At 34.7% G+C, this 27,220-nt stretch overlaps 1 pseudogene across 1 annotated transcript; it reads left to right on the top strand.

The window, feature by feature from the left end:
• The first annotated feature begins 1,651 nt into the window (after positions 1–1,651).
• On the top strand, positions 1,652–21,301 carry LOC147540026 (putative cytosolic oligopeptidase A; annotated as a pseudogene). The gene is made up of 17 exons (XR_015225681.1): positions 1,652–1,762; positions 1,979–2,146; positions 5,844–5,978; positions 6,163–6,228; positions 10,053–10,196; positions 10,315–10,499; positions 10,915–11,005; positions 11,380–11,501; positions 11,856–11,951; positions 13,482–13,727; positions 18,949–19,094; positions 19,180–19,297; positions 19,678–19,864; positions 19,946–19,977; positions 20,367–20,432; positions 20,589–20,660; positions 20,860–21,301. The product of XR_015225681.1 is annotated as a putative cytosolic oligopeptidase A (transcript).
• The last annotated feature ends 5,919 nt before the right edge of the window (positions 21,302–27,220 follow it).

Below are 27,220 nucleotides of genomic sequence, written 5' to 3'. Positions count from 1 at the left end.
GAACGAAGTTTTTTTTTTTTCGGTAGCTCTAGTTGACAATTTTCATTCATGATTTTTTTTTGTGCTAAACTGAAACTTCTTTCATGTAGATTCCGCTTATGAACCCTTCCATGGAGGTGTCGCTAATGGACTTATGTATCAAGGGATGTGACCAATGATAGCGTGTACGACATTACTTGCGTCTTCTTCTATGATGACCTCTTAAAAATTGGTATCTGATGTCTGATCAATGCCTAATATGAAAGCCTCGCTTACGCCCTTTCACTTAAAATGTCATTGAGTATTTTAGTTGTAATGGTCATGATAGTTCCTACATTATTTCTGGCGCCTCTAGTGCAAAAAGATCCTTGTGTGGAGAATCCGACATCTACATTATTTACTTTTATTTGACTACTGGACGAAGGTATTCAAATGCAACTATGACGCTGAATGATATTCAATGTTGGTTGAACCGTGTTCGATGAATGGATGGCTCCATGTTGGTTAAGATTTGCTCGGAATAATTGTTGTACCTATGAGATCCGTATGTGTCAATTGTTAAAGACAATGTTGTTCCTATATTTCCAAAAATTCCAAAATAAGTAAATCAACTTTCGGCGAAATTGGTGGAATGATCTTGTACTAAGATCCCCTCTAGAAACAATTGAGTTTGTTGAATTCTGAAGGACATGATCGATTGGGATATTATTGGCGTAAACGAACTTTGATAGATGGGACATTGAAATAGGAAGTGGGTGATCGTTTTGCCATGGCGGGCTTGGCAACAAAGGCACAAACGATCGAGAGATGATACAAGCGGACCTGTGTTAGATAGTAAAGTGAGGTCATTTTAGAGGGCTGCCAAATATATGTTTTGACCTTGGGGGGTAGAAATAGAAGTTGCCTGGACCTTTTCCTTTCAAAAACTGTCATTTGGAAGGGTTATCCAAGATGCAAGTAAGAGACTCTTAGTTATCCACAATGCAAGTAAGAGACTCTTGTTGTAAGATGTTGTCCAGAAATGGCCATTTCTAGTCCTCTTCCAAACAAGTGTCTCCACCTATGTTGCAGTTTATTATTTCAAGTTTTCAATGAGAATGGGCTTGCGCGATGACATGGCATACCCATTTTCTTGTCCCGACCCCTTCAAGTTAACCGTTTTCCAAATTGAAGGCCAAAATGGAATTAACCTAATGTTAAATATACATCCCTAATTATATTTAAGTTCACAATTCTACACGCCTAAATCGTTTTTCTAAGATTTGGGTGAGTGGTAGCGTGCTCATATTATCAAGTGTGTGGTCATCCAATTCAAAACCAAATTAGCAATGACTAGAGAGGACCTAGATATCCCATGTCTCCCACGTGAGACAATTCTCTCATATCATTTTTTTTTTCTTATTATTATTTCACACTAGTTGAGACTTGAGAGCCTGAGACCAGTTAGAAGTTATAACCGTCTTTTCAACAACTAACAATAAAAGAAGTTATAACCGTCTTTCATCTACCACTCACGTTTCACAATTTCTCTTTCTCTCTCTACATTCCCACGATTTCTCTTTCTCTCACTAACCTTCGCTACTCCGCTCTCTGTGCTTATTCTTCTTCATTCATGGCTTCCGAAGCTCCTCCTCCAGCAACAACACCAAAACAAGAAGATGATGAAGAAGAAATGCTGGAATTGAAAAATAATCCTCTTTTGCAAGATTTTGTTTTCCCGCCTTATGATGTCATCGAACCTAAACATATACGTCCAGGAATCAGAGCATTATTGAAGGAACTCGTAAGTTTCGAATTCTAGGGCTCATTTTTTCGTTCATATTGATTCATTAGTATATACTATCTGTGTTGTTTCTTTGATTGATTCTTACTGTTTTAATCGGCATTTATAACTTCCAGTGTTTCAAATTTTAATACCAAAAAGTTGACGTTTGTGTTCTTAGGGTTTATAATTTGGGGTTTATAAGTTCTAAATTGATGATTTGGTTGAAATTTGCAGGAGAATGATTTGATTGAATTGGAAAAAGCAGTAAAACCTACATGGCCGGACCTGGTAGATCCATTGGAGAAGATTATTGACCGAGAACTAATAGTTTGGAGAATGGTTTGTCACCTTAAACGCGTTAAGGATTCTCCTGAACTTCGAATAGCATTTGATGAAGTTCAGGTACTCATATTCTTACTTTAAAAGATTTTCGTTCTGTTTCGATGATGAATAGAACTTCGAATGGTTTGAAAAAGTTTAGGGAGAACTTTTTGTGCTGATCTTTATATTCTATTATTGTAGCCATTGATGATTAAGTTTGATCTTAGAGTGGCACAAAGCAAACCTATTTATAATGCGTTCAAGTCAATTCGAGAATCTTCAGATTGGCAGATATTGAGTGGCATAATCAATTAAGGTTTTAGTTTTGTTGAGACGAAGAACCCCTAAATAGGGGATGAAGAAGCCCTAGATGACACATGAGTCAACTTTGAATTTTGTGAAAAACCCTCAGCCATGTCCCTCGTCAGTCCGAGACCCAAAGCATGGCCTCGGACTAGGCCAATCTGAGACTATTCTGACCCATTTCTCTAGTCTCGATGTGCCACAACGTCCTCCGACTAGATCTCACGCACCAAAATCGGATCAAAGTAGTCATTTTTTTTTCTTATTATTTCCCACTACCTGAGTTGAGACCACTTAGAAGTTACAACCGTCACTTCAACAACTAACAATAAAAGAAGTTATAACGGTCTTTTCAACAACAACAACAATAAAAGAAGTTATATATAACAGTTTCAACAAAAAAAAAAAGTTATATATAACAGTCTTCATTTATTATCACTAACAAACATTTCTATACTCCACTCTTTCTCTCTCTTCTACATCCACAATTTCTTTCCTCTTTCTCTCTCTACATTCACAATTTCTTCACTCTTAACCTTTTTTCCAAGATCTAAATTCTTTACCACTAAGCTACGCTTTAAATTATGTTTAAAATTGGGTTAAAGTATAATTAATTTTTCGAAAGTTACCTACGAAATAGGAAACATAAGACCCTTGATTATTTGGGCCCCAAAGCGACTGCTTTGGTGGCTTTGGTCACGGGCCACCCCTGCTCTTCTACATTCAGAATTTCTTTCCTCTTTCTCTCTCTAACCTTCTCTGTGCTTATTCTTCTTCATTCATGGCTGTCGAAGGTCTTCCTCTTCCAGCAACGTCAGAAGAAGAAGAAATGCTCGAATTGAAGAATGAAGAATAATCCTCTTTTGCAAGATTTTGTTTTCCCGCCTTACGATCTCATCCAACCTAAACATATTCGTCCCGCAATCAAAGCATTATTGAAGGAACTCGTAAGTTTCGAATTCTAGGGTTCTTGTTTCGTTCATACTGATTCATTAGTATCTTATCTGTGTTTCTTTTTTTTTTGATTGATTCTTACTGTTTTAATCGGCATTTGTAAGTTCTAATGTTTCAAATTTTAATACCAAGAAGTTGTTGTTTGTATTTCAACAACAAAAAAAAAAAAAAAGTTGTTGTTTGTGTTCTTAGGGTTTATAGTTTGGGTTTATGTAGTGATTGATGATTTGGTTGAAATTTGCAGGAGAATGATTTGATTGAATTGGAGAAGACAGTAAAACCAACATGGCCGGACCTGGTAGATCCATTGGAGAAGATTGATGATCGATTGAAAGTAGTTTGGCAGGCGATTAATCTCCTTAAATCCGTTAAGGATTCTCCTGAATTTGGAATCGCATTTAAAGGAATTCAGTCGATGATGAACGGTTCTCAATTCTTCATCTGCACGTTGTGTTCGTGATAAATTCTTGTTTTTTTATCGCGTTTGAATAAGTTTGTATGATTAAGTTTATTTTCAGCTCTAAGACATCTTTTTAATTTATTTATGTTTTTAGACCTTGAGGATCTATGGAAAGTGTTACAGTTTATTTTCTCTCTGGACTCAATCCATCCCTCTCACCCCACGAATGTTACGGAACAAATCAATGTACGATTAAGGGAATGGATAATTTCTTTAAACGATAGTAATTTTCCTTTTTATTAAATGTTACAGAATAATTTTTTTATTAATTTTTCTTTGAACAAAATTTTCTTTAAACACATTTTTATTTAAACAAATTTTATATTTAATTTTATATTAAATGTTATGGAACAAATCAATGTACGATTAAGATAAATTGATGATCTATTTTAACGATTAAATTTTTTATTAAATGTTACGAAACAAATCAGAGAATTTTTTTATTAAATTTTCTTTAAAAATGTTTATTAATTTTTTTTATTAAATGTTACGAAACAATTTAATGTTTTCTTAAGAGAAATTTTTATTAAATTTTGTTTAAACAAATTTTTTTTATTAATAACGAGCTAGATAGTAGAGGATGATTATAGAGAACACCTCTCTCTCAAAGAGATAATAGTAAAAAAAAAATTTATCATTTCAAGTAGAGAGCAGTTTGTTCTCGTCGACCACGTCAACTTCCTTACTTATAAAGGAAAATATGAGTGAGAGTGGATTTTTTATAAGATTATGAACTTTAGGTTGATTCATGGCACTCATCTAGTATATTGATTAGGCTTTCAAAAAAAGAAAAAATAGTATATTGATTAGGCTTTCATAATCATTATTGCTATTTAAATTAAATATTTATTTTTAATCTATTTATGTTTTTAGAAATTGAGGCTCTTTGGAAACCGTTTAAGTTTATTTTCTCTCAATACTCAACCCAACTCCTTGACTCAGCAAAATGTGTGATTATGATGATTTCTTTGAACCAAGGTAATTTTCTTTTTTATTAAATGTTACGGAATAAATTTTTTATTAATTTTTTTTTAAACACATTTTTCTTTAAACAAATTTTTTATTAAATATTACGGAACAAATCAATTTGCGATTAAGAGAATTTGATGATTCGATTGAACGATTATTTTTTTATTAAAGTATCTTTTTTATTAAATGTTACGGAACAAATCAATGTGGGACTAAGATAAATTTTTTATTACATTTTCTTTGAACAAAGTTTTTTATTGTCAGTGTGCTCTTAAGAGAAATTTTTTATTAAAATTTCTTTAAACAATCTTTTTATTAATTTTTTCTTAGAGAAATTGGATTACTATGGAGCTTCTTCTCCGATAGAGGAAGAAATGGTATTAACCATCTCTCTTACTAATTACTTTATTTTGTTGTTGTAACTATATTATTGTTGCTGAAAAGTTAGAAATACAACTAGCTACACCAATATAAATGATAATGTTTGATCGGCGTGTCCCATTCAACATTCAATCTGATAAAAACACACCCAAATGGTGAAATCTTGAGTTTAGGATTTTGAGATTGAAATTTAATAAATCAAGGACATGGATAGATAAATCTAGTACTCAGGAAGTTTGGGTCCTTTCAAGTACACTATACACCTCAAAATGCCCATTTTAGTTGAGTTAGTGGTTCCCCAACATGAATGATTAACCCCAAACTAGTGTCGTTTTTCGACGATTTTTTCACCGGAAAACGGCTAAATAAAGAAAGAGAGAGGAAAGAGAGAGGAGAGAAAAAAGAGAGAAAAACAATGGTGGTAGAGTTGTAGAGAATAGAAAAGGAAGTAACAAAAATACTTCACTCAAAATGGTTTCCCTCTAACAATTGAAAAGAAAATCAGTCAATTAAAGTTAACCAATTTTTGGGTAAGTCTTTGCACTCCGGATACTTTTCTTATTTTTCCAGATCGCCACCTTTTTTTAATTATTCTAGGAGAAATGACTCTTTTAACGATGTAATTGGATTTGACTTAGTAGATGATTCCAAATTTAATTATCTGTTTTATGTGTTGTTTTATGTGTTGATCTTTATGTTTTATTATTGTAGCCATTGATGATTAAGTTTGCTCTTAGACTGACACAAAGCAAACCTATTTATAATGCGTTCAAATCAATTCGAGAATCTTCAGATTGGCAGACATTGAGTGATGCTCGTAAACGCGTAGTCGAAGGTAATTTTTATGTCATTATCTCTTTCTTGTTTTTCATTCTTATCCCTGAAACTTTTATGTAATTTTTATGGCATTATCTCTTTCGTAAACGTGTAGGCCAATGTTGGTTGAAGCATTTGGGCTAAAATAGTAGCTAAAATGTTTAATTCTTATCCCTGAAACTTTGGTGTTTATATTTTTGCAAACCAAATAAAGGAAGCTAATCTTAACGGTGTTTCTCTTGAAGATGAGAAAAGAGAGCAATTTAACAGAATAACGCAGGTGCTTTTTGTGCGTATAAATTTTTTTTTTTTTTTTGAGATTTGTGCGTATAAACTGGTACTTGATTTACTCCAAACCATTTTTTTCATATGGAAATAATAACTCGGGCATAGGTAATTCTCCTCCAAAACATTCATTATGATCCATTTGTAATAATCTAGATTAGACATATTCAATAAGTAGATGGTAATTCTCATTTTGTGGAGTACAATAGTTCTCGACCAAATGCTCTCTTTGGTTGTTTGGTCATTTCCCGAGTAGAATAGGTGTCAAAAAAGTCACGTCCTTCTTTTTTTTGTCTGAACCCTTTGGCTACTAACCTAGCTTTGTATTTTTCTACTGTGCCATCTGGTTTTCGTTTCCTCTTAAAGATCCATTTACTTCCTATGGTTTTAGAACCTGGAGGTAAATCAACGAGTTTCCAAGTGTTGTTTTGTATTATGGAGTCCATCTCACTTACTACCGCTTCTTTCCAGAATGGTGCATCTGGAGAAGTCATTGCCTGACTGTATGTTTGGGGTTCATCTTCAGTCAGGTAAGTGAGGAAGTCAGGACCGAAACTGTGTTCTGTCCTAGCTCTCTTACTCCTTCTAGGTTCATCATCTGAGAGTTGAGTATTTGAGCTAGTGGAAGGTCGACTAGACTCAGGATCTTTCCTTTTAAGAGTCTCACTCTTTCTAGGGAAAGTGTTTTCAAAAAACTCAGCATCTCTAGATTCTAGAATCGTGTTTGAGTTTATGCTGTCGACGGAAGAATTTATCACTAGAAAGCGATAGGCACTACTGTTCTGTGCATACCCTATGAATACACAATCTATAGTTTTAGGTCCTATCTTAGATCTTTTAGGTAAAGGTATTGCAACCTTAGCCAGACACCCCCACACTTTTAAGTGTTTAAAGGTAGGCTTTCTACCCTTCCATAGTTCATATGGAGTTTTATCTTGTGTTTTTGAGGGTACTCTGTTAAGCACATAACAAGCAGACAGAATAGCCTCTCCCCACAAGTTAAAAGGTAACTCTGAGCTTACTAGCATAGAGTTCATCATTTCTTTTAGTGTTCTGTTTTCCCTTTCTGCTACCCCATTGGATTGAGGTGAGTAAGGAGCAGTTGTTTGATGTATTATGCCGTGATTCCTACAGAATTGAGTGAAGAGATCTCCTACGTATTCTCTCCCTCTATCTGATCTAAGGATTTTTATCTTTTTATTTAGTTGATTTTCTACTTCTAGTTTGTAGGTTCTAAAACTTTCTAAGGCTTCATCTTTGCTATTTAGAAGGTAGATGTTACAAAATCTAGAGTGATCGTCAATAAATGTTATGTAGAAGCGTTTACCTCCTCTCGAAGGAGTAGCTTTTAGGTCTCCTAGATCAGAGTGAATTAATTCTAGCGGTTCATTAGTTGTTCTTTCTACGGTTTTAAATGGTTTCTTTTTAAGTTTTGTCTCTACACAAATTTCACATTTGTCTTCTTTTTGTTGTTTAGTTGTAGGAATGTATCCTTGTTTCATAAGTCGTTATAAAGTGGAGACACTAAGGTGTCCTAGCCTACCATGCCAAATATCTGAATTATTATTAGGATTATGCACAATCGAGTAAGTAGAAGAAAATACTTTATTTAATTCAGAATCAGAAACAACATTTAACTTAAATAGGCTCTCAATACAATACCCTTTCCCCACATAGACCCCCCCTTTGGACAGAATGACCTCGTCACTTTCAATCACAATCTTAAACTCTTTCTTGTTTAGTACCGAAACAGAGATTAAGTTTTTCCTAATTTCAGGAACGTGAAGCACATCATTCAGAGTCATGGTTTTTCCAAAAGTCATATTTAGTACAATCTTCCCTTTTCCTACAATTGTGGACGAAGAGTTGTTACCCATTTACAGTTATTCTCCTGTTTTTACTGGGTTATATGAAGAAAATTGTGACCTTTCTGAACAGATGTGTTTGGTGGCTCCTGTATCGAACCAACAATCTTTAGTGTTCGTCACTAAGTTGGTTTCAGTTACCATTGCACAAAAGTTCTCTGTTTCGACTACGTGAGCAAGATTGGGTCTTGGATGTTTGGTCGGGGGGTTAGGGTTTGCTTTCCTGTGTCTGCAGTCCTTGGCTAGGTGACCAGACTTACCACATACATAACAAGGTTTAGAATTACCATGGTTAGGCTTAGAACCAGCCCTTTTGAATTTAGAATTACCTTTCTTCCGCTGGTTAGAAGGTTTGTAATTGGTAAGCTTTTTTTTCTTTACCTCTTCCACGATGTGAGCTTTAGATACAAGTGAAGCAGCCACCTCATTTTTCTCCTGTTTCAGATGTTCTTCTTCAACCCTGATTTGAAGAATCAAGTATTGCATGTCAATGTCCTTCCTTTTGTGTCTGAGTTTCTTCTTGTACTCATTCCAGCTGGGTGGTAGCTTTTCGATAACTGCAGCAACTACAGATTTTTCATCTTCCATTTTGTAATCCAGAAATCGCCTTACTACGAACTTCTTAATACCTGCATCTTCAGATATATATTTCTCTTGTAGAGAGTCCCATAATTCTTTGGCAGTCTTAGTATGGCAGTAAATATCATATAAGATGTTATCTAAGCAGTTCAGAATATAGTTTCTGCATAGATAGTCAGCCTTATTCCAGGCCTCTACTGCTCCAGATCTACCAGGTTCATTTTCCCCCACAACAGTGGTAGCTGGTTCGGTTAAAACATAGTTTATATTCAAAGTGGTTAGAAAAAATAACATTTTTTGTTGCCATCTTTTGAAATTTTGACCATCGAATTTCTCTGGTTTTTCATTGCTCATCTTAAATTCCATTTTCAGTAAAACAGTAAATTGTTTTGGTCGATTTTGAAAAGGGAATGTTTTAAAGTCTTCAGATTGTTAAAAAAATAGTATTAAAAATCGAATTGTAAAAAGAAAATTTCAATGAGCAATAAACAGTAAATCAAATAAATAAGTGACTTATCTTTTTGCAGTGCTGAAATCAAGTATTAATCGAACCAACCAGAAAGAATGAACCTGCAATAAACCGTAGTAATATAAAGGTGGAACAGAGGCACAAGTTGGACTCGCTTTCCTGAAGACTTTAAACGCCCCTGCTACCGTAGAATTAGGTATTGCTTTGCAATCTGTGAACGTTGTCCCCTAGGATTCAACTATTCCTTATCAAAATCGAAGAAGCAAACTTCAATTTTGATCTACTGATCTTGACAGAATTCGAAACAGAGAGAAGTAAACAGAGAACTGAGAGGGAGAGATAGAAGACGAAATAAGTTTTTCTGTGTGTTTCACTTCTGGGAGTTTATCCCTATTTATAGAGTACGAAATCAGATCATAAGACCTTGGGTAGTTTTGATCCAACGGTGGAGAAAAAGTAGCCAGTAGAGGAAGAATAGGCCCGAGAAAATTAAGGAGGTGGACTCTTTCCACTAACCAGTAGTTGAAGAAAAAGTCTGAGAACTAGCCAGTAGTGGAGGAAAAGGTCAGAGAAAAATTAGGGCATTTCTCTGGTAGACCAAGACGTAGACGTAGACCAAGACCGAGACCGAGTCCGGGGCGGTATAAATATAAGTGTGCCTAAGGTAAGGGTGCCTCTAAAAAGTGATGGGTCTCTCCTCCGGAGAGCACTATTGTAACCCCAAGGGTCACACCCCTTTACACCCAACTTTATCCTTATAAACACAAGCTTGGTTTTCTCTTTGAGAGATGTGGGACTAAAGTAATATTGTGTTGTGAAAGTCTCTTTAGTACTTAATAGATTTTATTCAAAACCTATTACTAACAGTTTGGTCATTTCCCGATTTGCTGATGGCCATGTTTCTAGGAGCTGGAAACATTATCTCAAAAGTTTGAGGAGAACGTTATCTATGCCACAAGAAAGTTTGAAAGGTTAATTACAGACAAATCGGAAATTAAAGGACTGCCTGCTGCAGCACTTGGTCTAGCAGCACAAACAGCAGCATCCAAGGTTTCTAACCTGTTCATGTTAAAATTCTACTATTTTCAGTTTTTCTTTGAATTTTTTTTTTATGTATTTACCTTCTCGTAATTGTTACACACTTACACCTATATATCTTCTATATTAGGGTCATGAAAATGCTACTGCGGAAGATGGCCCATGGGTAATTACATTGGACAAACAAATTTTTTCCATTGTGATGTCATTAGCAGCTAATCGATCCTTGTGTGAGGAAGTCTATCGATTATTAACCAAATTTTGAAGCTTAGGTTGGAGCAATCTAAAGTTTTTGGTTATAACAACTATGCTGAGGTATGGTGATGTAGTCGCAGCAGAATTAAAATAAGAACAATAAAATAAACGAAGAACTGTAAAGAAAACAATAAATAAACTAAAACTTGATTAACTTCAATGGTTTTTCTCTTCAATGTAAATATCAAAATAGACTAGACCTCCTTTTATAGGATAATAGACTTTCCTAGATAGACTCAAACTAGGATTCCTAAATATTAAAGATACTTAAAACATAGAAACTTCTAAATAATAGAAATACCAAAATAAGATAATTTCCTAATCCTAAACTAACTAGGACCACTAATGTAGCCGACCGGGTCGTGGGCACGAGTGAACGTGGGCCCACGCGTTATGCGCCTGCATCATATGGGTTATCATTTATTTGTTTTTCTCCATTTTTAGAAACTTAAATAGCAAACCTTTCTCTTTTCAGTTACTCATGACAGCGAAAATGGCCACTGTTGATAAAGCAGAAGAACTACTTGAAAAGATTCACGCTGCTGCTTCGATAGCTTCAGTTCAAGGTAACATGCGCCTTCAGCCTACGAGTTTGGAAGGTTTTATGTTCTTTTTATCTAATTTGTCGTTTTAAAAGTTATGCATTTATCTATTTAGACTTTCAATCTCACTCTTCGTCTATTTAGACTTTTCAACAGTTATGCATTTATCTAGTTACAAGTCTATATATTGCGACATGATGTACTCCCAATTAAAAACAAACACATGGAAATCATAGATTCATCTAAAATGCTTCTATTAGTAATTTGTACTAGGATGATAGATTCATCTAAAAAAATGCATGCAACTCATAATCACTAATTCTACAATTGTAACCTGCATATGCATGTGGTTACGTTGACAAAGGTTACATAAGCAACAAATATTTTTCGCCTTTCAGAGATTGAGGACCTTCGGAATTTCTGTCGGGATCAGGGTGCTGAAGAAGCTAATGATTTCAGCATTTGGGAGATGAGATTCTGGAGCCACAGATTTTCTAATTTTAAGAATGGCAGCATCAATGTAAGATCATGTCTTTATCCAGTTTGTGATGACTGTCTGAATTCTGTCGCCTGCTACTCTACTTCTTATTTGCCTTCTATATTCTTTGACTTTTAGTTCTCTAATACAGCTGAAATCAGGAGTTAGGAATATGATTCATGTGTCATTCGTTACGATAGTTCCCTGTATACCTCTTCTCAGAATGGCCCAACATACTACAACAGTCCGCTGAAAGTATTTTCTGTGTTCGACGAGGAAAACCTAAAACATAATATTGATATTGCACTTTCTTTGTTACCATTAACCTACTCCCAGTATATTCTCAACTTTTGTCAGATATGCTAATGTGTTCTTTTCCTTTCATGAATTTTACAGAATCCTTTTCCCTTGCCGGAAGTCATGGAAGGCCTTTTTAACCTTGCAAAGAAGCTATTCGAAATTGATATTGATCCAGCTGATGGCCTAGCTCCAGTAACATTACAAATTTCTTTGTTTGCTGCTGTTGTAAATAACTAAATATAATATATTACATTGTTCAGATTCGACTAATATAAGTTATGTTTGTGAACAGGTGCAGGGGTGGCCCTGGGCCAAAGCAAACAAAGCGTCGCTTCGGGCCACCGGCTTTTAGGGGCCACCGAGACATTAATTTCTGTAAGAAATATATAAGAAGTCCAACTCTTTAAGAAAATTATAAGGGCCCCATTTAAAAAATGTTAAGTAAAAAGGGCCACCAAATTTGATGATCTTTAAATGAATGGTAAGCCCAACCGTTTGTTTGATTTCTGGGAAAGTAAAGTAGAAAGTGTTGCTTCAAAAACTGGTGGAGACAAGTGATGATTACGATAAGCTTAAGCCATTTAAAAAATGTTAAGTAAAAAGGGCCACCAAGACATTAGGTTTCAAGCTCCACAATTACGAGAAGATTTAGAAGAATTGGTGGAGACAAGTGATGATTCAAAAACAGTTTATGATGCCGAAAATATATTAAAACAAAACTTTGAAAATTTTGAAATCCTTTTGAGCATGGTTATTTGGCATAATATATTGTTTGCGTTAATATAGATATTGATATTGATGTTGCATTGAGAAATTGAATGGACTCATTCGTTATCTTGAAGATTATAGAGAAGTAAGATTGAAGAAGGCATGGTTGAAGCTAAAGAGATTGCCATTAAAATGAGAGTTGAAACAACATCACAGAAAAAAAAAATTATTCGAAGAAAGAAACAGTTTAACGAGAATGCGTGTGAAGATCCATCAATGTCACCTGAAGAAGCATTTAGAGTTAATTATTACATATACATATTAGATCAGACTTTTTCTTCATTTAAGAGCAGATTTGAGCAAACTAGAAATACAAAGAAATATTTAGTCTTCTGTTTGAGTTAAAAAAGTTAAACTCCCAAGATGATGGTGATTTGAGATATTCATGTGTTCGCCTTGAAACCTTTTTCAAGCATAATGAGTCATATGACATCGACAGACTGGACTTATTTTCTGAACTGAAAGTGTTGAAGCGTCTTTTACCAAATGAGATCAAAAGACCAACTGAAGTGCTCGATTTTTTGAAAGATATGAAAGGTTGTTAACCGAACACATGAGTTTCTTATAGAATTATGTTAACAATACCAGTTATTGTTGCCTCTTCATAAAGAAGTTTTTCTAAGTTGAAGTTGATTAAGTCTTATATTCGATCTACTATGTCAGAAGAGAGGTTAAACGGGTTAGCTACATTTTCTATTGAGAAGAATATGACTGACAGTCTTGATTATTCGATGATTAGTAGTGACTTTGCATCGAAAAGTTTAAGAAGAACAAAATTTTCAGTGTTGTAATTATCAAAAAAAAATTATTTTGTTATATAAATATGATGAAAATATTTTGCGGTACTTATTGTTTTCATGTAAATACATTTATACGTTTTACAATTTGATAGAAAGGGCCACATTTTCAGACCTCGCTTCGGGCCACCAAAATGTCAGGGCCGCCCCTGAACAGGTGTGGAACAAAGATGTCAAATTTTATAGTGTAAAAGATTCTGCTGGTAAACCAATTGCATATTTCTATTTTGATCCATATTCTCGTCCTTCTGAAAAACACGAAGGGGCATGGATGGATGAGGTTGTTAGTCGTAGGCGTGCTCTTGCACTTGATGGTGATCCCAGTAGGTTGCCTGTTGCTCATATGGTGTGCAATCAAACACCGCCTGTTGGGGATAAGCCAAGCCTAATGAGGTTCCATGAGGTAATTGTCACTTCATAGAAAACACTTTCAGGACTCGTTTAATACACTTTATTCATTTGAGCTAGCCAGCTTTAGCATGGGAGTTGGCGGCTTCAGAGATAGAGTATATCCCCGTATTGTAGTCTTCTGTGCTAGCAATGAACAGTAGGACATGTTGAAAGGTAATTAGTAATTTCTAGAAAAATAATTATCTATGTTTTAAGTATGTTTTTAATTACATAAGAGTTATGTTACTCAAGAGTCAAGAGTTATGTCAATCAAGACTTGAGAGTTTAGAAAATCAAAAGTTGGGAGTTTGTAAGTCTAAGAGTCTAGGAGTTATTGTAATAGTTATGTCTATCATCTATGATCTATATAAATAGATGTCTTTGTAATGAGAAGATATCAAGCAAAAACAAAAACAACATTCAACAATATAGCATCTATTTCAATACAATTTAAGTTTAGCAATTATCTTCTTGTTAATCTTCTTGTAAGAACAAGGAAAGCACCCAACAAATTTGGTATCTAGAGCCATCTATCTCATTTTAAACCAATGGCGACAAACAATTCATGTTTCAACCTCTCATCAATTTCAGTTCCTGTTTTTGATGGTGAGCACTATGACTATTGGAGCATTCAAATGAAGACAATTTTCATCTCACAAGATTTGTGGGAGTTCATTGAAGATGGATATGATGAAGAAGCACTAGATGCAACACAACTAAAACAAACAAAGAAAAGAGATGCAAAAGCATTGCAATACATCCAACAAGGGGTAAGTAAAACAATCTTCCCTAGACTTATGGGTGCAGTAAAATCAAAAGAAGCCTGGGAAAGTTTGAAAAATGAGTTTCAAGGGTCTGAAAAAATTATTACAGTTAAACTTCAATCCTTGTGGAAGGACTTTGATAGTTTAGCTATGAAAGAGAGTGAGAATATTCAGCAATTTTCCTCTCATGTGACTACAATTGTTAATCAAATTCGAAGTTGTGGAGATATACTTAAGGACAAGAAAATTGTTCAAAAAATCCTTCGTAGTCTTCCTCAAAAATTTGATCATGTAGTTGCAACTATTGAAGAATCAAAAGATCTATCTACATATACCATGAATCAACTTATGAGTTCTCTTCAAGCACATGAACAAAGAATCAATAGATCGACAAATCAACCTTTGGAGCAAGCTTTCCAATCAAGATATAATTTCTCAAACAAGAAATTTTCTAAATCCGAGCAAGGTAGAAAAGGAGGTGGTAAAGAAAGCAAGGAAAATTGGCAATCAAAATCCGGTAATTCAAACCCCTCTTGCCGAATTTGCAAAAAATCTAATCATGAAACTAAAGATTGCAGGTTCAAATGCAAAAGATGCAAAAATGCAAACCATTCCTATACAAATTGTTGGTTTAAAGATAAGGAAGAAGCAAACTTTATCAAAGATGAGGAGGAACATCAACTCTTCTCTTGTATGAATACCCAAAATGTAATTAACAACATTTGGTACTTGGATAGTGGTTGTAGCAATCATATGACGGGAAATCAAGATATCTTTGTGAAGCTTGATCAAAGTCACAAGTCAAAAGTGAAGCTTGGAGATGGCAATCTTCAAAATGTAATTGGTAAGGGAGTCATTGCAGTGGATACAAAAGGAGGTACACAAAAATTAATCCATGATGTTTTATATGTTCCTAACTTGACCCAAAACCTCTTAAGTGTTGGACAGTTGCTGCAAAAAGGTTATTCACTATATTTTGAAGATGGAAAATGCAGAATTTTCAGCAAACAAAATAACAAAACCTTGGCTGAAATTGACATGAACCAAAACAAGGTATTTCCTTTCTTCATGTCACAAGTTGACACATTTGCCTTCAAAAGTGAAAATGATGATAAAACATTATTATGGCATTTGAGATATGGTCATTTAAATAATAATGGATTGCATTTGCTTAAACAAAAGAATATGGTGATTGGACTCCCGTCTATTGAAAAGACAAATCAAGTTTGTGAAGGATGCATATATGGGAAAATACATAGACTCCCATTTCCTAAAACATCTTATAGAGCCAAAGACCCTCTTGAATTGATACATTCAGATATTTGTGGGCCTACAAGGACTCCGTCACTTGGAGATAAGAGATACTTTATCTTATTTGTCGATGATTTTACTAGAATGATGTGGATTTTCTTTCTTAACCAAAAATCTGAAGCTTTTTCAGCATTTCTTCAATTTAAAGTGTATGTTGAAAAGCAAAGTGGGTATGAAATTAAGTCTCTCCGAACGGATCGAGGAGGTGAATATCTTTACAGTCCATTCATGAACTATTGCAAAGAAAATGGCATACAAAGGCAACTCACCGTTCGAAGAAGCCCACAACAAAATGGAGTGGCGGAAAGAAAGAACAGAACAATCGTTGAGATGGCTCGAAGCATGTTAAAAGGTAAAGATCTTCCTAACAAATTCTGGGCTGAAGCAGTCAACACATCAATTTACATTCTTAACCGTTCACCAACAAAGGTTGTTCGAAACAAGACACCATTTGAAGCTTGGCACAAAAAGAAACCGGTAATTGATCATTTAAAAGTTTTTGGATGCATAGCATATTCACTGGTTCCTTCTCAAGAAAGAGAAAAATTTGACAAGAAAGGTGAAAAACTTATTTTTGCTGGTTACAGTGATGAATCTAAAGGCTATCGACTTTTTAATCCTAACACTAACAAGTTGATTGTTTCAAGAGATGTAGTATTTGATGAAATGACAGCTTGGAGTTGGGGAAGTTCTTCTGAAGCACCAAATTCATTTGAAATTTTGGAGCCTTCAGTAACTGAGGGAGAAGAACCACAAGTTGGTGAAACTCCACCATCTAGTCCAAACAGAAAGTCACAATCAAGCTCATCAAGTGCCACAAGGCCAAGCAGTCCAGATTCACCACCAAGAAAGACACGGGCATTACATGATATATATGAGTCGTGTGATGTAGCTTTTTTCTCTAGTGAGCCACAAACTTTTCATGAAGCAGCAAATGAACAAGTTTGGAGAAGCGCCATGGATGACGAAATTGCTACAATAGAAAAGAACAAAACTTGGGAACTTGTAGACCTACCAAAAGGCAAGGAAGTTGTTGGCCTTAAGTGGGTTTATAAGACAAAATTTAATGAAGATGGTTCCATCCAAAAACATAAGGCAAGGTTAGTAGCAAAGGATTACTCACAACAACCCGGAATTGATTTCAATGAAACATTTGCACCGGTTGCAAGAATGGAAACCATAAGAACAGTTCTAGCCTTGGCAGCACAATTTGATCTAGATGTTTATCAACTAGATGTAAAATCAGCATTTCTTAATGGAGAACTTGAAGAAGAGGTCTATGTGGAACAACCACAAGGCTATGAATTGCAAGAACATGAAGACAAAGTCTATCGTCTTCAAAAAGCGCTTTATGGGCTTAAACAAGCACCAAGAGCTTGGAATAGCAAAATTGATGATTATTTTCAGAAGAATGGTTTTCAAAGAAGTCCAAGTGAACCATCACTCTATGTGAAGAAGGAAGGCCAAAATGATTTTCTTATTGTATGCATATATGTTGATGATTTAATTTACATGGGCTCAAGCATGGATATGGTGAAGGATTTCAAAAACAAAATGATGAAAGAATATGAGATGTCTGACTTGGGTCTTATGAAATATTTTCTTGGGATCCAAGTGAAGCAATCAAAAGGTGAGATATTTATTTCTCAAGAAAAGTATACTGATGATTTATTGAAAAAATTTCAGATGGACAAGTGCAAGCCGTTGTCTACTCCTATGGCATTGAACGAAAAATTACAAGTCAACGATGGAGCAAAACAAATTGAATCAAAATTATTTCGAAGTCTTGTTGGATCCTTGATTTACCTCACAAATACAAGGCCAGACATAATGCACTCGGTTAGTCTTATATCGAGGTTTATGAATGAGCCAAGTATACTTCATTATGCAGCAGCAAAAAGGGTTCTACGGTATCTTCAAGGTACAAGAAAACAAGGCATCTTGTATAAGAAAGAAGAAGATAACAATTTAGTTGGCTATACTGATAGCGATTGGGCTGGATCTTTAGAGGATCGAAAGAGTACATCAGGTTACATATTTTGTCTCGGAACAAATATTGTTTCATGGAGTTCAAAGAAACAAAAGACCGTGGCATTATCTTCCGCTGAAGCTGAATATCTTGCTGCTACTGAGGCAGCATGTGAAGGAGTTTGGTTGAGAAGAATTCTCGTTGATTTACTTCAGACTCAAGAACAACCTACTCTAATTCATTGTGATAACATGTCAGCAATTGCTATGACAAAAAATCCAGTGTTTCATGCAAGAACGAAACACATTGAATTGCGTCACCATTTCATTAGAGATTTGGTAAACAAAGAGGAGATAAAATTAAAGTTCATTGGAACGAATGATCAACCAGCTGATTTTCTCACGAAGTCCATCAATAGTGAGAAATTTGAGAAGTTTAAGAAGTTCTTAAAAATTACAAATTATGAAGGGGTGTTGAAAGGTAATTAGTAATTTCTAGAAAAATAATTATCTATGTTTTAAGTATGTTTTTAATTACATAAGAGTTATGTTACTCAAGAGTCAAGAGTTATGTCAATCAAGACTTGAGAGTTTAGAAAATCAAAAGTTGGGAGTTTGTAAGTCTAAGAGTCTAGGAGTTATTGTAATAGTTATGTCTATCATCTATGATCTATATAAATAGATGTCTTTGTAATGAGAAGATATCAAGCAAAAACAAAAACAACATTCAACAATATAGCATCTATTTCAATACAATTTAAGTTTAGCAATTATCTTCTTGTTAATCTTCTTGTAAGAACAAGGAAAGCACCCAACAAACCCCTCTAGCAGTGTATATCTGCACTCCCTTACACCTTGTCATCTTATCATAAAATCAGGGGCTGAATCAAACCTTAAATTCGGATTTCCAATTACACATTAATCAGCCTATATATGCTTCTTTGTTGGCTCTGTTATGGCTTTTGCTGCATGTGAAGCTTGTTGTTTGTCATGACCTTGTTTCACAATGAAGAAATCAGACCAGCCTGTGATCTTCTTTCTAATGGTTTCCTAAGGACTAGAATTTTGGCTTGCCAGTTACTACCGTTGTTCGAATTGTGTATATTTGGAGTCATGTGTATTTCGTGTAGCAATATTTTATGCAATGGCCTTATACTTTTCTCTGCTCATATATTGTCAAAACATATGTAGGTTAAGAGTGTTTTTCATGAGTTTGGTCACGCCCTTCAACATATGCTAACTAAGGAAGATGAAGGTCTTGTTTCTGGTTGTCGAGGGATAGAGAGGGATGCACTTAAAGTGCCTTCGCAGTTCATGCGGAATTGGTGTTTCCACAGGTACTTCTACTACATACCAATATATTTCTTATTAGGTAAATAGTGAACTGGCATCATCATTACATCTAAATTACTGATTCTACAGGGGTACTTTAATGAGCACTGTGAAACACTACAAAACTAGAGAGACTCTTCGCGAAGAAGATTATAACAGACTCCTTGCAGGGAAAACATTCAATGCAGGCACATATATGCTTCGTGAGGTTAGATGGCCTCCCATTAAGTTTTACATGAAAAATGGTTGTCAAGACTCGAGATTTCACTACAAGCCGAGAAACGCATTGCTAATAACATCCCTTTGGTGTTAATGGTTTGAATAGTGAATTTGCAAAGACCTGTTTTTTTCTGCCAATCTTCAATGTCTATATGTGGTGAATAATATCTTTTTACTATAACCTATAAATTATTAACACCGACGGGGAGAAAGTTATCGGTGCATAAAAGTGCCTACCAAATATTATATTATCTTATGAAGTGAATATGATACTCATTTTCTTCAGACTTCAATTATATATCGACTTTTGCAGATAGGAGATGCAACTATTGATTTCGAGTGGTAAGAGATAAGTCTTCCAACTTAAAGGTCAAGGGTTCGAGGCACACGCTTACCAATTCAAAAAAAACTATTGATTTCGAGTTACACATGAAATATGTTCCTGGAGGGGGAGAATCTATCCATGATATGTATCGAAGAGTGTGTGAAAGAACTCGAGTTATCCCACTGCTACCCGAAAGCAAGTTCCTTTGTAGTTTCAGGGACATTTTTTCCGGTAGTATACTGTGTTCATTTGAGTCCATTCATTAAGTGATAGATTTCGTCGGGTCTTCTAATTCAGTTTAGTGTGTATCAGGTGGATATGGAGCTGGTTACTATAGTAACAAGGTAACTAAAATAGATCTTAAATCAAGTCTCAATCTCAAGTACAAAAGTTTGTAGTTATATAAAGTCTAAATTTAAAAGAAAGACTTCTCTTAAGATCTGATTTTGTAAAAGATATCTGATTTCAAAATACACCATCTTATTGTGTATTTTGCTCAAATCTCATTCTTCTTTTATTACATATTTAACATGATTACTTTTTTAAAATATTTTTGCCGTTTTGGACACTTTGATACTTGGACACTTCAAGAGAGGATATCATAACCTCTTCATGACTCGGTTTTGGCTCATGTATGATCGTTTTCTTTGGATTACTATGCAATTTCTAGTTTGCTTATGAATATTTATTTCCTCGTGCATTTGTCACTTAAACTTGCTGTTAACTTCCGCAGTGGGCAGAAGTATTATCAGCTGATGCTTACTCGGCATTCGAAGAAGCTGGATTAGACAACGATAAGGTAAGCGGCTTACTCCCGAATCCTTCACCTTTATAACAAAGCATTTCTTCGAAATTTTAGTTGACATTATTATTCTTAATTCTATTACATCTGATAAAAAAACTTCAAACTGTTATTGAATGACTCATCTTACGTTTCTATTATTTCCTACGGTAGGCTGTGAAAGAACTAGGTCATAAATTCCGAGACACTATTCTTGCTCGTGGAGGTGGGAAACCACCACTCGAGGTGAGATTTTTTGTAAAATCATGTAATCTTCAATTTCACCTTATCATCTTCTAGAGATTCTTGTGGAGAAATTTTCAGAAACTTCAAATTTAAGGAAAAACAGTTAAGATTTAGAAGTAGAAATTGATCTAGCTTTAAACCTATTTCTTTTCTAGTAATAATTTTTTATGTCTTGTATTTTTATTGTGATTGGCCTCAGGTGTTTGTGGATTTCCGAGGGCGTGAACCTTCTCCAGAGGCGCTACTCAGATACTATGGCTTAGTGACTGTAAGGGAGAAGACAGAGAAGGGACAGTCCAAGACTGAAGATAGAAGAGGGCTTAAAAGAAAAATGGACATTTGAAGAATGGACTAAAGAGAAAATGTTCGGTTTTCTAAAGGGCACACACATCACACGTTTGATTCACTCGTGTCTTTCTACTTAACTGTTAGATTAGCTGTTATAAGAGTTAGCTATAACTCTTAACTTCTTTCTCTCTCTCTCTAGAACCCGATTCTTAATTCTGTTAATCTCTCTCTCTCTCTAGAACCCGATTCTTAATTCTGTTAATCTCTCTCTCTCTCTAAAACTCATTATAAGATAAGCTTGTAATCTTTTTGATTGATTGATGAAGTAATAATTACCAAAGATTCTCTTTTCAGGGTATTGGAGCCCTAGCTAATTTTTTTGTTCGAATCGATAAGTTCAGGAAAAAAAAGGTTAAAAACTCATCTTCCTCCTCACATTCTCATTTTCTCTCTCCCTCTCTCTCTAGATATGAGTGTGTTAGAAAAATCTAGAGGGGAGTAAATGAGTTGTGGTGGTCTTCAAGATAGATGGGTCTAGAGAAGTTTGACTAGAGATAAGTTTAGACTAGAGATAAGCTTAGACTATGACTTGTAAGTTCCAATGTGGAAGTCTCTAGGCTTTGCTAGATGTGCTAAATCCTATACTATAAATAGAGTGTTTTGTAATGTTGTTGATCAAGCAAAAAACAAGTTAGAAAAATCAGAAAAAAAATTAAGTTATCTAGCAATCAAATATCTTTCTCAAGTTATATAAATCCATAATCTTCCTTAGCACCCAACAAATTTGATATCTAGAGCCAATTATCCCCTTTATCTATTTCAATCTCATAAAGAAATGTCAACACCATCTTCAAATTCCACCTTCAATCTTTCACCTAATTCCATACCAATTTTTGATGGAGAACACTATGATTATTGGAGCATTCAAATGAGGACAATTTATGTATCACAAGATTTATGGGAATTAGTTGATGAAGGTTATGAAGAAGAAGGCAAAACAATAGCTCAATTGAAAGAGCTAATTAAAAAGGATGCAAAAGCATTGCAATACATCCAACAAGGGGTTAGTAAATCGATCTTTCATAGAATTATGGGTGCAACTAAAGCTAAAATTGCATGGGATATTTTGAAAAAGAAATTTCAAGGTTCCGAAAAAGTTATTGTTATTAAGCTTCAATCATTGTGGAAAGAGTTTGATAATTTGGGAATGAAGGAGAGTGAAAATATTCAACTTTTTTCATCTCGTGTTACTGAGCTTATTAACAAAATTAGAAGTCTTGGAGATACTGTTGAAGACAAAAAAATCGTGCAAAAAATTCTTTGAAGTTTGCCGCAAAAATTCGATCATGTTGTAGCCGCAATTGAAGAATCTAAAGATTATCTTCTCTCTCTTTTTATGAACTAATTAGTTCTCTTGAAGCTCATGAAAGTAGAATCAATAGATATCAAAGTAGTCCGGTGGAGCAAGCATTTCAATCAAAGATTAATATTTCAAAACAACAAAAAAAAGGAAGTAAGTTTTTCCAAAAAAGAAATTATTTTGAAAAGCATCAAGAAGGACAAGGTTCTTTCCAATCTCAAGGAAAAGAACACAATCGAGGGAAGTTCGTCAACACAAAAAAATTTCAAAGAAATTCTGCTCCTTATTGTTTATGTTGCAAAAAAGTTGGTCATGAATCTAAGGAATGAAGGTTTAAATGCACCAAATGCAAAATTCCCAATCATTCTCAAAGAGATTGTTGGTTTCAAAAAGGAAAAAGTGAAGCTAATTTTACAGAAGAAAAACAAGAAGCACAGTTATTTTCTTGCATGAATGTTGAAACACCCCCATCGGATATTTGGTATTTGGACAGCGGATGCAGCCATCATATGACTGGAAATAGAGAATTATTTGTAGAACTTGAAAAAAATGTTTCTACTCAAGTAAAACTTGGTGATGGAAAATTAAAACCTGCCGGAGGAAAAGGTGTGATTGCAGTAGCTACAAATAAAGGTGATAAATTTATTCATGATGTTCTTTATGTTCCCGGTATAACACAAAATCTCTTAAGTGTGGGGCAACTCATGAGGAAAAACTACTCTCTCCATTTTGACAAAGGAGAATGTGAGATTGTTGATAAAAGAACAAATCTTATTGTGGCCACTGTCCAAATGACCTCAAATAATGTTTTCTATCTTATTATGCCAAAATGTGAGAATGTTTCATTCAAAAGTGAAGTTGATATGGCTCATATTTGGCATTTGAGATATGGTCATTTGAATTATAGAGGGTTGAAATTATTAAAAGAGAAAAATATGGTGGTTGGTCTTCCTTACATCTCAAAAAATGATGAAATTTGTGAAGGGTGTATTTACGGAAAAATGCATAGGCTTCCTTTTCCAAAAGTCTCTTCAAGAGCCCTTGCACCACTTGAATTGGTACATGCCGATATTTTTGGACCGACTAAAACACCTTCACTTAGTAATAAGAGATATTTTCTCTTATTTGTTGATGATTATACAAGAAAGATGTGGATTTATTTTCTTGAGCAAAAATCAGAAGCATTTGGTTTTTTTTCTATAATTTTTGGCTATTGTAGAAAGACAAAGTGGCCAAAAATTGAAGACTCTCAGAACTGACCGAGGTGGAGATTTCATTTATAAACCCTTCATGGATTATTGCAAAGAAAAAGGAATTAAAAGAGAGCTCACAGTTCGTTATAGTCCACAACAAAATGGTGTGGCTGAAAGGAAGAATCGGACAATTGCAGAAATGGCTCGAAGCATGTTGAAGGGAAAAGGGCTTCCAACTAATCTATGGGCTGAGGCAGTAAATACATCGGTATTATTATTAAATCGGTCTCCGACAAAAGCAGTTCAAAATATTACTCCATATGAAGTTTGGCATGGAAAAAAACCTCAAGTAGATTTTTTCAAAATTTTTGGTTGTCTGGCATATTCTCACATTCCTTTGAGAAAAGAAAAATTTGATGAGAAGGGTGAGAAATTCATCTTCATTGGTTATAGTAATGAATCCAAAGGTTATCGTCTTCTTGATCCCATCTCTAATAAATTGGTAATTTCTCGAGATGTTATTTTTGATGAGATGAAATCTTGGGAATGGGGAGAAAGTTCTTCTCAAATTGAAAATAAATCTGATTTTTTCCAAATTAATGATTGTCAAGAAGATCAAAGTTCTCCTTCATCAAATTTATCTGAGATGCCACAAATTTCTGAAAATGGAGGAGTTAGAAAATTCTCCAAATTTTGATGAGGATTCTTCGGATTCTGAATCACCTCCAAGAAAGACACGTTCTCTAAATGATATCTACGAATCATGTGGGTTTTCTTTCTTCACTTATGAACCACAAAATTTCAAAGAAGCAGAAAAAGAAGAAGTATGGAGAAATGCCATGAATGAAGAATTGACAACTATAGAAAAAAATCAAACTTGAGAACTTGTAGATCCTCTAAAAGAAAAATATGTTGTTGGATTAAAATGGATCCACAAGACCAAATTTGATGAAGATGGATCAATTAAAAAACATAAGGCTCGCCTAGTTGCAAAGGGTTATTCTCAACAACCCGGTATTGACTTTAATGAAACATTTGCTCCGGTAGTAAGAATGGAGACAATCAGAATTGTTCTTGCATTAGCCGATCAAATGAAATTACAAGTTTTTCAACTTGATGTTAAATCAGCATTTTTAAATGGAGAATTGGAAGAAGAAGTTTATGTTGAACAGCCGGAAGGATACAAAATAAAAGGAGAAGAAAATAAAGTATACAGACTAAAGAAAGCCTTATATGGCTTAAAACAAGCCCCCCGAGCATGGAATAGTAAAATTGACGGATATTTTCAGCAAAATAATTTTCACAAAAGCAAAAGTGAACCATCTTTATATGTGAAGAAAGAAGGAAATAATTTTCTAATTGTCTGTTTATATGTAGATGATCTAATTTTTACAGGCACAAATCTAAGGATGGTTGAAGAATTCAAGAAATCCATGATGAAGGAATATGAGATGACAGATTTGAGTCTCATGAAATACTTTCTCGGAATTCAAGTTCGTCAATCAAAAGGAGAAATCCTTATTTCCCAAGAGAAATATGTTGAAGACCTATTAAAAAGATTTCAAATGTCAAATTGCAAGCCTGTTGCTTCACCTATTGGTGTAAATGAAAAATTGCAATTAAATGACGGAGCACCTAAGGTCGATCCTAAAATTTATCGAAGTCTGGTTGGGTCTCTTATTTATCTAACAAATACAAGGCCAGATATTGTTTATCCCGTCAGTCTCATCTCTAGATTCATGAGTGAGCCGAGTAAAATTCACTTTGCCGCTGCCAAGCGTATTTTACGCTACATTCAAGGAACAAAAAACCATGGAATAAAATATGTGACTGAAGATGAAAACAAATTAGTGGGTTTTACTGACAGTGATTGGGCTGGTTCTCTTGATGATAGGAAAAGTACGTCCGGATATGTTTTTAAGTTGGGATCTAAAGTTATTGCTTGGGCATCAAAAAAGCAAAAGACTATTGCTTTATCATCCGCGGAGGCTGAGTATATTGCCGCTATCGATGCATCATGTGAAGTCGTTTGGATAAGGAGAATTCTAGAAGATTTTTTTCAAAAGGAACAAGGTCCGACAACTATCTATTGCGATAATATGTCCGCAATAGCAATGACGAAAAATCCGATTTTTCACAACCGCACAAAGCATATTGAACTTCGTCATCATTTCATTCGCAATTTGGTACAACAAGAAGAAATTCAACTTCAATTTGTCAACACCAATGAGCAATGGGCCGACATCTTCACAAAAGCTATTACAACGGAAAAATTTCTCAAGTTCAAGAACTACATGCAAATTACGAATTAAGAAGGGGTGTTAAAAAATGTAATTTGTAATTTCTAAGTGTGTTAGAAAAATGAGTAAATGAGTTGTGGTGGAGTAAATGAGTTGTGGTGGTCTTCAAGATAGATGGGTCTAGAGAAGTTTGACTAGAGATAAGTTTAGACTAGAGATAAGCTTAGACTATGACTTGTAAGTTCCAATGTGGAAGTCTCTAGGCTTTGCTAGATGTGCTAAATCCTCTACTATAAATAGAGGTGTTTTGCAATGTTGTTGATCAAGCAAAAAACAAGTTAGAAAAATCAGAAAAAAATTAAGTTATCTAGCAATCAAATATCTTTCTCAAGTTATATAAATCCATAATCTTCCTTAGCACCCAACAAGATTAGGGCTTGGGAATGCAGCAAGATGAGAAGACAACAGTCACATACAAAATCTGATGTTGGAGGTGGAAAATCAAAGAAGAATAACATTAATGGAGGTAGAACTTGTCATCGTAAACACATGACTGATAGATCATTATTCCTTACTTTCTTCTCTCTCTAGAAACTTCATCTCCATCTCCATCTTCATATTCATCTTCTTGTAAAAAAAAACAAATGGATCCTCACAGCAACAACTCAAACGTTTTGAAAGGAAAGTATGAATTAGGTCGTCTTCTTGGGCACGGAAGCTTCGCTAACTTATAGAGAGATAGACTATGAAATAATAATGATTTATCAATATTCGTTCTTTCGAATTAACCGAGATAGACGTTAATGTAGTCGAGGCGAGAATAAATTCTCTTTCCTTAAGACATTTTACACCCCCGTAACAGTACCAAACGTTAGGGTGTATGCCTTCGGGATACAATGACTTTCCTTTCAGAGTTTTAAGATGGTACTTCTATATTCTGAAAGCGGACGAACCTTCGTAAGTATTATGAGCTCTTGGACTAATGCGGATGAACTTCTAGACGCTTTGGAAATTCAAATTTCACTCGAAACTTCTTTTTTTCTTTTTCTAGATATTCTAGGCAAACCAGAACCTCTAGAAATACTTCTCAATCAGATATTCTAGGCAAACTAGAACCTCTAGTTGTTAGAAGGGAAGTGAAGAAGAGAATGAATTTGATGTCCTAAACGACCTATGATTATCACTTCACTCAAAACTTATTTCTTCCTTTTTCTAGATCTAGGCAAACTAGAACCTCTAGAAATACTTCTCAATCAGATATTCTAGGCAAACCAGAACCTCTAATTGTTAGAAGAGAAGAGAAGAAGAGAAGAGAATGAATTGATGTGTGGAATGAAGTGGGTTGGGTGGGTTTATATAGGAATTGAGTAGGTGCATAGTGTCTTTTGGGGTTAAAGGATGTATCCCTTCGAAAGGGTGGACTAAACTGAAACAATAACTAATTTCTTGAGTCGGTTGTAATTTGGGACATTAGATTTG

The sequence above is a fragment of the Eschscholzia californica genome, unplaced genomic scaffold (genome assembly GCF_041429995.1).
Source record: "Eschscholzia californica isolate CP2 unplaced genomic scaffold, dmEscCali1.0.p SCAF_5, whole genome shotgun sequence".
NCBI classification, from domain to species: Eukaryota; Viridiplantae; Streptophyta; class Magnoliopsida; order Ranunculales; family Papaveraceae; genus Eschscholzia; species Eschscholzia californica.
This window is presented reverse-complemented; position numbering and strand designations above follow the sequence as displayed.